Below are 12,500 nucleotides of genomic sequence, written 5' to 3'. Positions count from 1 at the left end.
TCTTTGACTCATGCAAAGTATATCTTCATGGAGCTGTCTTTGTCATGGTAGAACAAGTCTGTGGTCTTCTAGTTCAAGTAAAGGGGAAATGTCATGCTACCACGTCCAAATATGTCCTATACAATTGTGTGTGTCCAACTTTGTGCTAACAGTTTGAGTAGGAATTACATATGGGTGGAAAAGTCAGATTTATCTTTAGATCTTGGTGGAGACCAAATATCCCTGCAAGTTCTTGTGTGTAAATATATTCATAGATCAGACACAACATTATGACGTTATAACATTATGAGTGGTGAAGTAAAGAACACCGATTATCTCTTCATCAAGGCACCTTTTAGAAGCAGGAAAAATGGACGAGCGTAAGGATTTGGCCGAGTTTGACAAATTGTGATGTCTAAACCTCTCCGAATCTGCAGCTCTTGTGGGATGTTCCTGGTCTGCAGTGGGTCAGAATCTATCAAAAGTGCTCCAATAAAGGAACAGTGGTGAACCATCGACAGGGTTTGTGGGGGACGAGGATGCACGTGGGGAGCGAAGGCTGGTCCGTGTGGTCTGATCCAACAGTTCCTGTAGCTCAAACTGCTGAAGAAGTTCATGCTGTTGATGATCGACGGGTCAGAAAAGGGGGACCAACACAATATCAGGCAGATGGTCATAATATACTGTATATATATTAAATGAATAATTAATGCCAGTGGAAGGACCTCACAAGTATAGAAAGATGTGTGTGTGTGTGTGTGTGTGTGTGTGTGTGTGTGTGTGTGTGTGTGTGTGTGTGTGTGTGTGTGTGTGTGTGTGTGTGTGTGTGTGTGTGTGTGTGTGTGTGTGAGAGAGAGATGCACTGAAGCACCAGGGCTTGATACTCCCCATGTTTAGAGGTTGAGGTGGCAGAATGGCAGCCCACTCCGTCATGCTCTCTTGTCCTGTGATGTATACTCACTCTCTCTCTCTCTCTCTCTCTCTCTCTCTCTCTCTCTCTCTCTCTCTCTCTCTCTCTTTCCTTCTCTCTTGTAGAAAAGATGCCGGTAAAAGATAGGAGGCCTGTCTTTGTGTGTGCATCACTATTCACACCATTTCCAGTGCAATTCTAATGAGACAGAGAGAGAGAGAGAGAGAGAGAGAGAGAGAGAGAGAGAGAGAGAGAAGGGGCACATCATGATTTGTCTGTAGCAGACAGCTTAGGCAGAACTTAAAATAGATAAATAAAATATTCTGTCCCCAGGAGAACTTCAACCACTTTGACTTAAAACACACACACACACACACACACACACACACACACACACACACACACACACACAACCACACACACACACACACACACACACAAACTTTTTGTCTATTAGCAAGCTCCCTAACATCTCGCTTGGTATTTTAACCATAATGTTTAGGTGCATTCTTTTATTTTAACCTAATATTCGGCTCTGAATAATAAAATAATTGAAGTTGTGTTTATATTCGGGATATTTGCAGGCGCTCTGCTCTTTCTGCGGTTTTTTTTCTGCATCCGGATTTTGATTCTAATGCATCTGAGGATTAAAAAAAAAAAGAGCGTGCAGGTGAGGTTGTGTGTAATAGCACGCCCTGTCACTGCACCCCGCTTATTAAGATAAATATTGCGATGGGAAGATTTTCAGCAGTGCCTGAGAAAAAGGGACAGACACATTCATCTTGTGTGCGCTCGCTGTTTTGGGTTGGATGGAGAAAATGGGTTTAAGCCCCTTTAAGTCGCCCCAATGTATGGAAATGTATGTGCATTTTTAAAAGCGCAGCTAAATTTATTTTCCCCTTCGCCCGTCTGAGCGTGCGGCTGATAGACCAATAGAAGGCATGATGGATGGATGTATAGAGAGAGACAAACAGACAGCAACACACACACACACACACACACACACACACACACACACACACACACAGAGACCCTATATAACAACTCGAGCCTAGTGAAGTATTCAAACACACCTTTACCATAATCCATTGTTTTCCATAATGCCTCAGTGGCACTGACACGGAAACAAACCGACGCTTAATGAAAGAGAATAACAGCGTCGACACTGTTTATGTACTCCTCCTTTTCCTCCTCTTCCTCATCCTCCTCCTCCTCCGATCACACTTCACTGTTTTACAAACAGGTTCAGACTACATAAAGTCCCATTAGAAACACTCCTTTTTTTCCCCTCCTTTCGCGGTTAATGAGAGAAAGTTTTGCATGTACGCTCAGGTCTCTAATTATTTAGGGAAACTTATTTCCCAGAGTAATGAAAATATATTTCACACATTAGGACCTGCTGAAGATCAAAACATACAGATTTGATTTTAGGCACAAACCTTGTTAACTTTATAATTAACAACGCTGAAAGTCAAAAGTGCATTTCTGGTATATTTTGGTGGGGAATTCATTCGAAAACCAGTGAGAATTGGTGCAGAAATAATTAGCTGGAGGATTTAATCTGGCAAACGAAGATACGAGAAGTTGAATATGCGATTCTATCTATCAATCTATCTATCTATCTATCTATCTATCTGTCTGTCTGTCTGTCTGTCTGTCTGTCTGTCTGTCTGTCTGTCTGTCTGTCTGTCTGTCTGTCTGTCTGTTGTGTATTTGAATTTATTAACATTATTTAAAAAAACGAATGAAAATAAAAATATATTTTTTTTATTTACATTTTTCTCCTTTGCAGGTAAACTAGGTTTAATTTCATCCTTCTTTTTTTTTTCCTCTCAGGGTGGAAAATATTTTCCTTTTTCCCCCTCTTTTTTATTTCCAGGCAGACAGATTCAGGTTGTGTTGTGACCCAATCTTGATCCGCCATTTTTTTTTGCTCAGGCAGACACACGATGTCACGATGCATCAAAGGAAAAACGAGACGAAGGCGAACACTATTTTATCCTCTGTCCAACAAAAATACAAATAATAGAACAATTTTGTTTTCTTTTACGCGGTCAACATTGGCAACCCTTAACATAAGCAGATGTAGATTTATTTTTATATACAGCGCACGCACACACACACACACACACACGCACACGTGACTGAATCCATTTAGCAAGTGTGTGTGTGTGTGTGTGTGTGTGTGTGTGTGTGTGTGTGCGTGTGTGCGTGTGTGTGTGTGTGTGTGTGTGTGTCTGTGTGTGTGTAGGCCCAAAGGTCCCAGGAAATGACCTGCATTTGTGTGATTGAGGATATCCTTGAACTTGACAGTGGAGGAGAGAACGTGGGGGGGGAACCCAAACACAGGAGGACGGATTTCTCCGAGTCTAAAGGAGGTGCACGGGTTAAAACAGGAGGGGAGAAAACCAGGCGCAGACCGGGAGAAGATCTTCCATACAAGAGTCACGACAGTCCACTGTCTCGTTCCCTCAATCTCGGCAGAACCTGCTTTTAATAGCATTCGGGGAAAAAAAAAAAATACTGTCAGAACGCAGGCTAATTGACCATCCAAGAACCCCAAAGGTCTCTCGCACACAAATTGGGGAAAAGTGCATCTGCCCCCAATTTGATGTGATTGTTACGGTTGTGTCTGTTATCCAAAAAGCTCATGGTTTTTATTAAATAAATAAATAAATAAATAAATAAATAAATAGATGACACAGCTGGCTTCAGGGGCCGTCCTCATGCAGGAATTTTTTCTGAGAGACTGAAAAAACTCAGCAGAAAGGCAAACATATTATATTTTCATTGTTGCTGAAAGATTTAATTTAATTTAAGTAAAATTCCCACTGGGTTCCAATTAAAAACAGGGGTTTTTTTCCCCTCACCCTGAGGGGAAACAGCTAATTATTCTGTTGACTACAGTTGTGGGGAGGAGTGTACACAATTAGTACTGAACGTGCTTTCATCTCTTTTCTCCCTCTCTCTCTCTCTCTCTCTCTCTCTCTCTCTCTCTCTCTCTCTCTCTCTCTCTCTCTCTCTCTCTCTCATTTCGTTTTCTTCATTCAATTTCAATTGTGTTAACTGAAATATAATTGCTTAATTAGAGAGAGAAGAGAGAAGCAGAGGCGGGTCGCGGCGTCTCGACGGACACACGCGATCCTGTGGCTTTCAGAGTTTCATGCATTTGTTTGTGTGCAGTTTCGAATGATGTCATTTGTACAGAAAAATGTTTATTATTAATTTTTATTATTATTGTTATAGCAGAGAGGCTTAAAAATGAAATATGTGGCAACGCATGTGGGGGAAAAAAAGATGATTCTGACACATTTTGTGTGATTAATCAAACATGTTTACTTTAAGTTAGGTTAACTTTTTTTCTTTCTCGTTCCTGTGCTTGTGTTAAATGGGATTACAGTGTGGTATAATTTAAGGTTTTTAAACTTTCGTATTTTCTTATATTCCTTAGATTTACAATAAAACACACATAGAGGTGATGGCAAATGATAAAACATAAGTCACAACGTTATAATTGTCCAGTCGGCTATATATATTTATATTTATATATCTATGTTATACAGCTTCCACCTCCCCAAAAGATGTTTTCAATTTAGCATGGCTCTGCGATCACGATATCACTTTCTCCGAGCTGTTCCAGATCGGGATGGCCGCAGCCGTCTGAGTTGATCACCTCGGCAAGCTCAAAGGCTTTCTCCAGGAAGAATAATTCCACAGTTGCTGAGGTACTGAAAAAGCAATCTGCAGAAATACCCCGGGGTCATGTCTTTGGCCAGGATGATTTGTGTGAAATGTCATACATTAAATATAAGTTTAACATTCAGACCCAAACACTAAAAAACTACTGTTTTGCCCCCAAAAGCCGCCGCCACCCCCCCAAAAAAATACACCCAGACTTTAGGTGCTTTATGGTTTTTAGCTTTTGAAAAACTTGGTCACAAAAAGGGGGAAAAGTTAGAGAGCACACACACACACACACACACACACACACACACACACCACCTGCCCTTCATCTGGCCAATTTTTTTTGGCCGAAATCTCTAACACTGGTATACAGCTGCCTTTCATTTGTGAATGCAAGTGAAACTTTTCTCTTTTTTTTTGTTCCACATTGAAGCCGAGCCAATCCGCCTCCGTGTGCACTCCTGTCTTAGCAGGTATGAGTTTCATCCGCCATGCAATGAGAAAAAGGACAATGCTGGTAACTAATTCATAAAGTCCAGGCGGAGATGCCAAAGCGAGCGCCGTCTCCGGGGACGACGCAAAGCCAATCATGCCACAGATCCTGCTGTCCATTGTACTCCATGAGATGTGACAGAGGTGCTACAAAGCATGTCATTCTCGGGATGGACAATTGATGCACACACACACACACACACACACACACACACACACACACACACACACACACACACACACACACACACACACACAGAGACATATGCACACCTCCCTTATTTTCTTTTTCTTCGTCATCCCCTCCATTTTCCTGTCTGCTTGTTGTTTGTCTGTTTTTTTTCCCCTTTAGAAACTTTTTCTCGGAATAATCATAAAAAAATAATAAGCCTGGGTGTAGTCTGAAAATCCAGAAATCCATCGCAAAGTTACGACCAATCAAAGCTGGATATAATTAGACGGAGGGCTCTTTGCGTGAGCCGGGTGTTTGTTGTGTGTGTTGTCTGTGTGTCTTCTTTCTTTATTATTATTTTTTTTATTGTTTTATTTTTTTACTTGCAGGAAATGTCAAAGGCCTGGCTCTTACAGTCTGATAGAAAAGCACTTCAGCTACAAGTCAAACAATTAATTAAAGTGCACAAAAACACACCGGAGTCCTGTACGTGTGTGTTATTACCACATGCAGATCCCCTAGACAGACAGATGGACAGACAGAAGGGCAGGGAGACAGACAGGAGGTCAGACAGACAGAATTACAGACAGACAGATGGACAGACAGACATAGTGAAGGGCAGACAGACAGATAGGTGGACATAAGGATGGACAGACGGAAGAAACAGACTGCATAAATACCTGCCCGTAGCATAGAATTATATTTTCTGTCAATGAACACAAATATATCTGACTGTGACAAATAAATTGTTTATTATTACACCTTGTTTGTCTGTCTGTCTGTCTGTCTGTCTGTCTGTTTGTCTGTCTCTCTATCTGTCTGTCTGTCTGTCTGTCTGTCAAACAGCCAGATACAGACACATTACCCCCCCCCCCCTTCTCCTTTCTCTTGTTCTTCTTCTTCGCTTCTGTAGTTTTTTTCTGAGTCGCTCTGTGTTTATCGAGGGACTAGCCGAGCCAGACGGACGCAAGACATTTGTCCCATCACCTGTGCTGGGTGTCTAAATAGTGGCGAAATTGAAAAGAAAATTACTGTTCACTGCGAGTGCAAATAACATTAAAATAGAAACACACCAAAAACATCTTAGGTTAAACGTTAGGTTACAGACAGACAGACAGACAGACAGACAGACAGACAGACAGACAGACAGACAGACAGACAGACAGACAGACAGACAGACAGATTATATTCATAATATCGCATCAAGCAAATTGTGTATTCCTGTGTTTGTGTTTTATTTTCTCTGCAAAATGATACAAGATACAAGATGACGTATAGTATTTGATTATAAACAATATTATCATTGCTATTATTATTATTATTATTATTATGTAAGTATACGTGAGTATGGCGCTTGTTACCGCGTCTACAGTTGCGTAATAAAGCACTGGACGAGTGGTGTGGTAACTTACACACACTATTTCAAATAAAAGTGACCGATGTGCACGATACTGTGCTGAGATGAAACACGTCGTCCATTTTTTTTTTTTTTTTTTTTTTACTTTTTTCTTTTTTGTTCTACTGCAGGAAAAGAATCATATAGCTCATACGCTACACAGAAAACCCTCTGTGGTCCTGTCTAACCTTTTATTAGAGTTGCCCAATGCATAAATCCTTATGAAGCTAAATTATTGGCACCTTGAGAACTTTTTATGTGCTATTTAAATGGATTCCACTCTCTCCGTGTGCACTTTTAAATCAAAATATATGTATATATCTATAAAGCACATGGCCTGTGTAATATGGGTGCATCCCAGAATTTTTAATAATAATGAATCAGATGAAAAGCTGGTTAAGGAGCTTTGCCTTGGGTAGGCCCGCTATCGCGGCGGATAGTGAATCCCGGACAATGGCGGTCTTAAAATGAGAGGGGTGGATCAAAGGGGCCTAAAAGGCCATTGCAATCCAATTGAAATATTTTCTAGGGATCTTAGGGAGGTAATGGATGTGTGAGAGAAGAGAGAAGCGCTGGCCATTTTGAATGCAACCTAAATTACTCATGGTTGAGGAAAAGGATGGAGAATGCACGTGACTCTCTGATGCGAGTCTCGTGTTAATGCCTGAGAGATGAATCTCTGAGAAACGGCTATTATAAGGCCGGGTTCGTAGCACCTGTGTAACCAGAACGAGCAGAATACGGATGTACTTTTATAAATTGCTGGGATGAACGTTTTTTTTTTTTTTAAGTCGAGTGTGATTACTGGGAGTAGTGTTTAGTTTGGTCTAATAAAAAACTTTGTCACGTAATAATGAAAGCGCAATCAAGCGCAAATCAGTAGATCCTCACTGCAGATATTTACGAAATAATAACTTGTTTATATGAAACCTGGAAACTAAAGATGAAACTTGAGCAGAACAATGAAAGACGCAACAAGACAATAATCAGTAACATTCATTCAGTGAAACAGGAAGAACGTGTGGGTGAAACGTGGATCATGTGGTTATGGACATGGTGGTGCTGCAGCCTATAGAGAGCAGTTTGTGGACCCCTGAGCGTTAGATTAACGTGTGCATTTCTGAACATCTCTGTACATATTGAGTCCCTGTTTGCTGTTGAAATACGCTCCAGTCTTCTGGTGAGATGTTCCTCTAGATTTTGGGAGATTTTTTGGAGATTCATTCAGCTAAAGATTGTGAGGAGAGTCGGGTAGTGATGTAGGTGAGAAGGTGAGGAGGCCTGGAGTACAGTCAGAGTTCACATTTATCCCAAAGGTGTTCAATAGAGTTCAACATAAACACACACACACTCACACACACACACACACACACACACACACACACACACACATTCACACACTCATTCAGACACTCATTTTCACACACATTCACACACACACACACAATCTCACATTCACACACTCATTCACACATTTACACTACACACACACACACACACACACACACACACACACACACACACACACACACACACACACTTATCTCACCCACATTCACTCATTCACACACTCATTCATACAATCACTTTAATTCACACACACGTGTATGAGGCTCTTAACCTGGCTCCTGTGTGTGTGTGTGTGTGTGTGTGTGTGTGTGTGTGTGTGTGTGTGTGTGTGTGTGTGTGTGTGTGTGTGTGTGTGTGTGTGGCTCTTTACCATATCTGTGCCCTTCACACACTCCTGAACAGTATTCATTTATAAACGGGCAGTGTGTCAGTCACGTGACCCCATCATCCAGGGGACAGTCAGGTAGCACAGGTGTGTCTAAGACACGTGTCTGAAATGAGTGTGTATCTGACCTGTAACACACACAGGTTCCACACACACACCTCAGCTGTTTCCCTGCAGCTAAATCCACAGTGTGCTTGGATTCTGGATTGTGATTGGTTAGAATCAGAATCAGTGTCGAATCCGTCAGGTCCCTGCTTTATTTATAATTCATACGCTATCGTTTCCATAGTAACAGTGTACACAGGGTTGTGTGTGATGTAAAGACCGTGTTGATCTGCTGTATTAATTGTGTAGAGATTTTTTTTTCAAGCATTTATGGGAGATTCTTCACAAGTTTGCCCGGGTTTATTTTTCTCTTTATACTTTATATTTATTAAAATACCTGAGAGAAAGAAAGAAAGACTGTAACTGAAAAAAAGGCAAAGAAGAAGTGAGACGGATACATAGGGAAAGAGGCCAAGAAGAAGGGAGAGTGAGAAAAACAGGGAGAGAGACAAAGAGACAGAAAGAGAGAAGGACTGAGAGACTGTGAGAAAGACAGGGACAGAGAGAGAAACTGTGAGAGAGTGAGAAGGACAAGGAGAGAGACTGAGAGACAAAGAGACAGAGAGAGAAGGACTGAGAGACTGTGAGAAAGACAGGGACAGAGAGAGAGAGAGAGAGAGAGAGAGAGAGAGAGAGAGAGAGAATCAGAGAGAGTGAGAGAGACAGAGAGAGAAAGTGTCATGCTAGACTTACTCCTCCTGTTAAACCTCAGCTCGGCTACATTGATTTTGCTCGAGTTTGGCATTACCAGGAGTAGATAATGTGTGTGTGTGTGTGTGTGTGTGTGTGTGTGTGTGTGTGTGTGTGTGTGTGTGTGTGTGTGTGGACACTTTGGCCTTTCCTTTCTGCATTCATTCGCAGCGGCTGTTTGAACACTGAGCAGCTCACGCACTCCTCTTTCCTCTATCATCCCGCTCACTCTCTTATATCCAAATATTGACAGCGGGCGTTTTTTATCAGCGTTAAACTGCTGCCGATCCGACGCACATCTCGATTTCCTGCTATCGATTATCTCCTTCCAGGCAGCAGGTAGTCGTCCCTGTCCTCACTCACTCACGCCGGCCTGTCCGGAGGAATCGCTTCGCTTCCAAACCGCTTTATATGCATAATTTACATGCTCGATACACGTTCTGAAGGAGGGGGTTGTGAATTTCTCCGCTTTATTATATATATATATATATATTTATGCATTGTGTTTTTGATGTGTGTTGTGTGTAACGCCACCGATTCCACCACGAATCCCCCCCCCAAAAAAAAGAAATCAGTGAGAGCGAATGGTTTTGATTAGGATCATTCACGAAGCAGGCAACAAAGGACCTTCTTATATCGGGTATATGAAGTGAAAATGAGAAGCAGGGGAGAAAAAAAAGCCTCGCGCCGGATCGTTTCAAGGTCTAACGTACAGAACGTGGCATCTTGGGTTTTATCCTTTTCTTCACAGTTCAAGGCCTTTTTTTTTCCTTCACCAAAGGTCAGAAGTGTAACATAATTATCCTGCGTATGTGCGCTATAGGAAACATATGTCTCAAACCCATACGGATTCATAATCCGCTACAGTGGAGTGTGTGTGTGTGTGTGTGTGTGTGTGTGTGTGTGTGTGTGTTGCACTTGTTTCATGAACTTTGATTAAATGAAGAATTCCAGTATTGTTAAACCTGTTACCTGTCGAGGTGCTGTTGAGGGACCTGTGTAATGCACCTCACACACACACACACACACACACACACACACACACACACACACACACACACACACCTCTGTTGTCAGTGGATTTGAAATCACCCCCAATGGCACAGGTAATGAGAGCGAAGACGCACGACGCACACATAAACAAGTGGCGAGGGCCGCGTGATGAGCGCTGCTACACTCCCTCCGCTCGGGAAATATTTGCTTTGGCGCCTATAAACAAGTTTCTCTCTTTCTTTCTTTCTCTCTTTTTTTTTTTTTTTTGAACTGAAATGTGGCCTGTCACAAAAGGTGCATTCATGGGGAAAAAAAAAAGCCCCTCACCCGGATCCTTGGTGGCAGGAGATGAGCTGCTTCAGCTCCAGAATTAAATTATTTTTAAATGCAGCTTATGCATTTTACATGACCCATGCTGCTTCCTCTACCCTCTGCTATTCTTGCCTCAATTCCTTCTGTTTTTTTTTTTTTTTTTTACCCCTCTTTTAAAGAGCGTGGAGGTGGAGGTGTAGAAAGGGTAAAGGGGCAGGAGGATGAACCCCAGGAATCAGAGACTTGCTAAAAGTTAATCGTTCTGGCCTGCTTTTGTTTTGTTTTTGCCCGTGCCTCACTGAAACACACCGAAACCCTCGACCTCACTGACGTTATCTGTGCATTCACCAATCCGTGAGTCCGTAGGGGTTTCGAGCGATCCGGCGTAACGCACAGAGTAACGAGGACAGAGGACGTGAACACGGAAACGCAGGTGCGGTAGGAGACAGCGTTTCCTCTCTACTGTTTTGATACTGTGTGTGTGTGTGTGTGTGTGTGTGTGTGTGTGTGTGTGTGTGTGTGTAGGGGGGTCTGGGGTTTAATGCCAGCGGGATGAAAAGGAGGCTTTGCAGGCGAAGGTTTGATGTGCTGTTTGTCTTGGTTTTTGCCTCTCAGCGAACGTTTCGGATTTATCCGGCGTTTCCCTCCTGCAGCTCCGTGATCCCGGGACGTTTCATCTTCTTTGGGGAATTTCACGCCAGTTAGTCCTCGTCATCAGTGAACTTCTCCAACGTAATAAAATCCCAACGCCATTTTTTTGTCTCTTTTTTTTTTTTATTATCACTCCATTTTTTTTTCCATGTGGACGAATCAGAGGCCGGCTTTCCTCCCATCTCCGTTTCCTGTAGCCGCGTCCGTGTGTTATCTCGTACACGTGAAACAAAAAAAACCACACACACACACACATTCGAGACTCCTGTGGGAAACCTGAGTTTTTAGGGTTTTTTTTGCCGTCGTGTGTCTGTCGTTTCTCCTCGTCTGTTTTTCCACCACGTGTGTTTGAGTCATGTTTAAGTTTGAGTCATGTTTGAGTTTGAGTCATGTTTGCCTTAACGCAGATGTGTGTTTTTATTTTTACGCCTGGCCATGAGTGTATCCTCTGTGTGTACCTTTGACTTTGTTCCATGTGTGTTTGTGTGTGTGTGTGTGTGTGTGTGTGTGTGTGTGTGTGTGTGTGTGTGTGTGTGTGTGTGTGTGTGAGCATGGGATTTGGAATTTTGTAGAGATTCCTTTTGGTTTGCGTTTACTTTATAAAAAAAAAACAAAAAAAAAACCGGGGGTCGGTCAGCCTGGTCTCATCTTTTTCTCTCTCTCTTTTTCTCTTTCTTTCTCCATCTCTCTCTCTCTCTCTTTCTCTCTCTCTCTCTCTCTCTCTCTCTCTCTCTCTCTCTCTGTTTGCCCAGAGCACACCGGTCCACATCTTCACAACAACATCACTGACAAACGTATTTTTTTTTTCTCCTTTACCCCCAATGTCCTCCAGTCTAAATACACATTACACACATTTTTACCCCTGCTCGCATATTCCCTCACATCCGGGCGATATATCGTTCCATAATCAGTATCGCGATACTAGACTACGATAATTCCGACATCGTAGATGCCCCGCGATATGCAAACGACCGTGTTTTATAATGTATTATTTTAATTATTAAAAGAATTCATAATTCACCCGATAATATAAAATTTTTTTTTTTTTTATATTATTTGGTGTTCATTAAAAAATGATGCGACTGAGTGTAACAATAAAAGATTGCTTTTTAATCGGAAGATGATTCTCGTGTTCATTTTCTGGGCGACTTCCGGCACAACGGAGCTCGGAGGTGAGAACGTGAGCGTGACGTTGTCTGTTTATTTTTTTCAAAAATAACGTGACGCTAAACATGCAGAACGGATCTGATAAATAAACAAATGAAATACGCATTTGGCAACAAAAACAACAACAACAAAAAAAAAACACCCCAAACAAACAAGGCAGCGTCAACGCGGAATAATTCCCTTCCCGTTAGACGCGACCCTTCATCTTTCCCGA

The 12,500-nt window shown here is 42.0% G+C and overlaps 1 long non-coding RNA gene across 1 annotated transcript in view; it reads right to left on the bottom strand.

Moving 5' to 3' along the window:
- Positions 1-728: 728 nt before the first annotated feature.
- Positions 729-12,500, bottom strand: part of LOC310719577 — a 13,422-nt gene continuing 1,650 nt past the window's right edge. The window contains exon 2 of the long non-coding RNA XR_014531514.1: positions 729-1,087. This is a non-coding gene — a long non-coding RNA (uncharacterized lncRNA). The remainder of the gene's footprint in view (positions 1,088-12,500) is intronic.

This window comes from Silurus aristotelis (genome assembly GCF_946808225.1).
Source record: "Silurus aristotelis genome assembly, chromosome: 25".
In the NCBI taxonomy this organism is placed as follows: domain Eukaryota; kingdom Metazoa; phylum Chordata; class Actinopteri; order Siluriformes; family Siluridae; genus Silurus; species Silurus aristotelis.
This window is presented reverse-complemented; position numbering and strand designations above follow the sequence as displayed.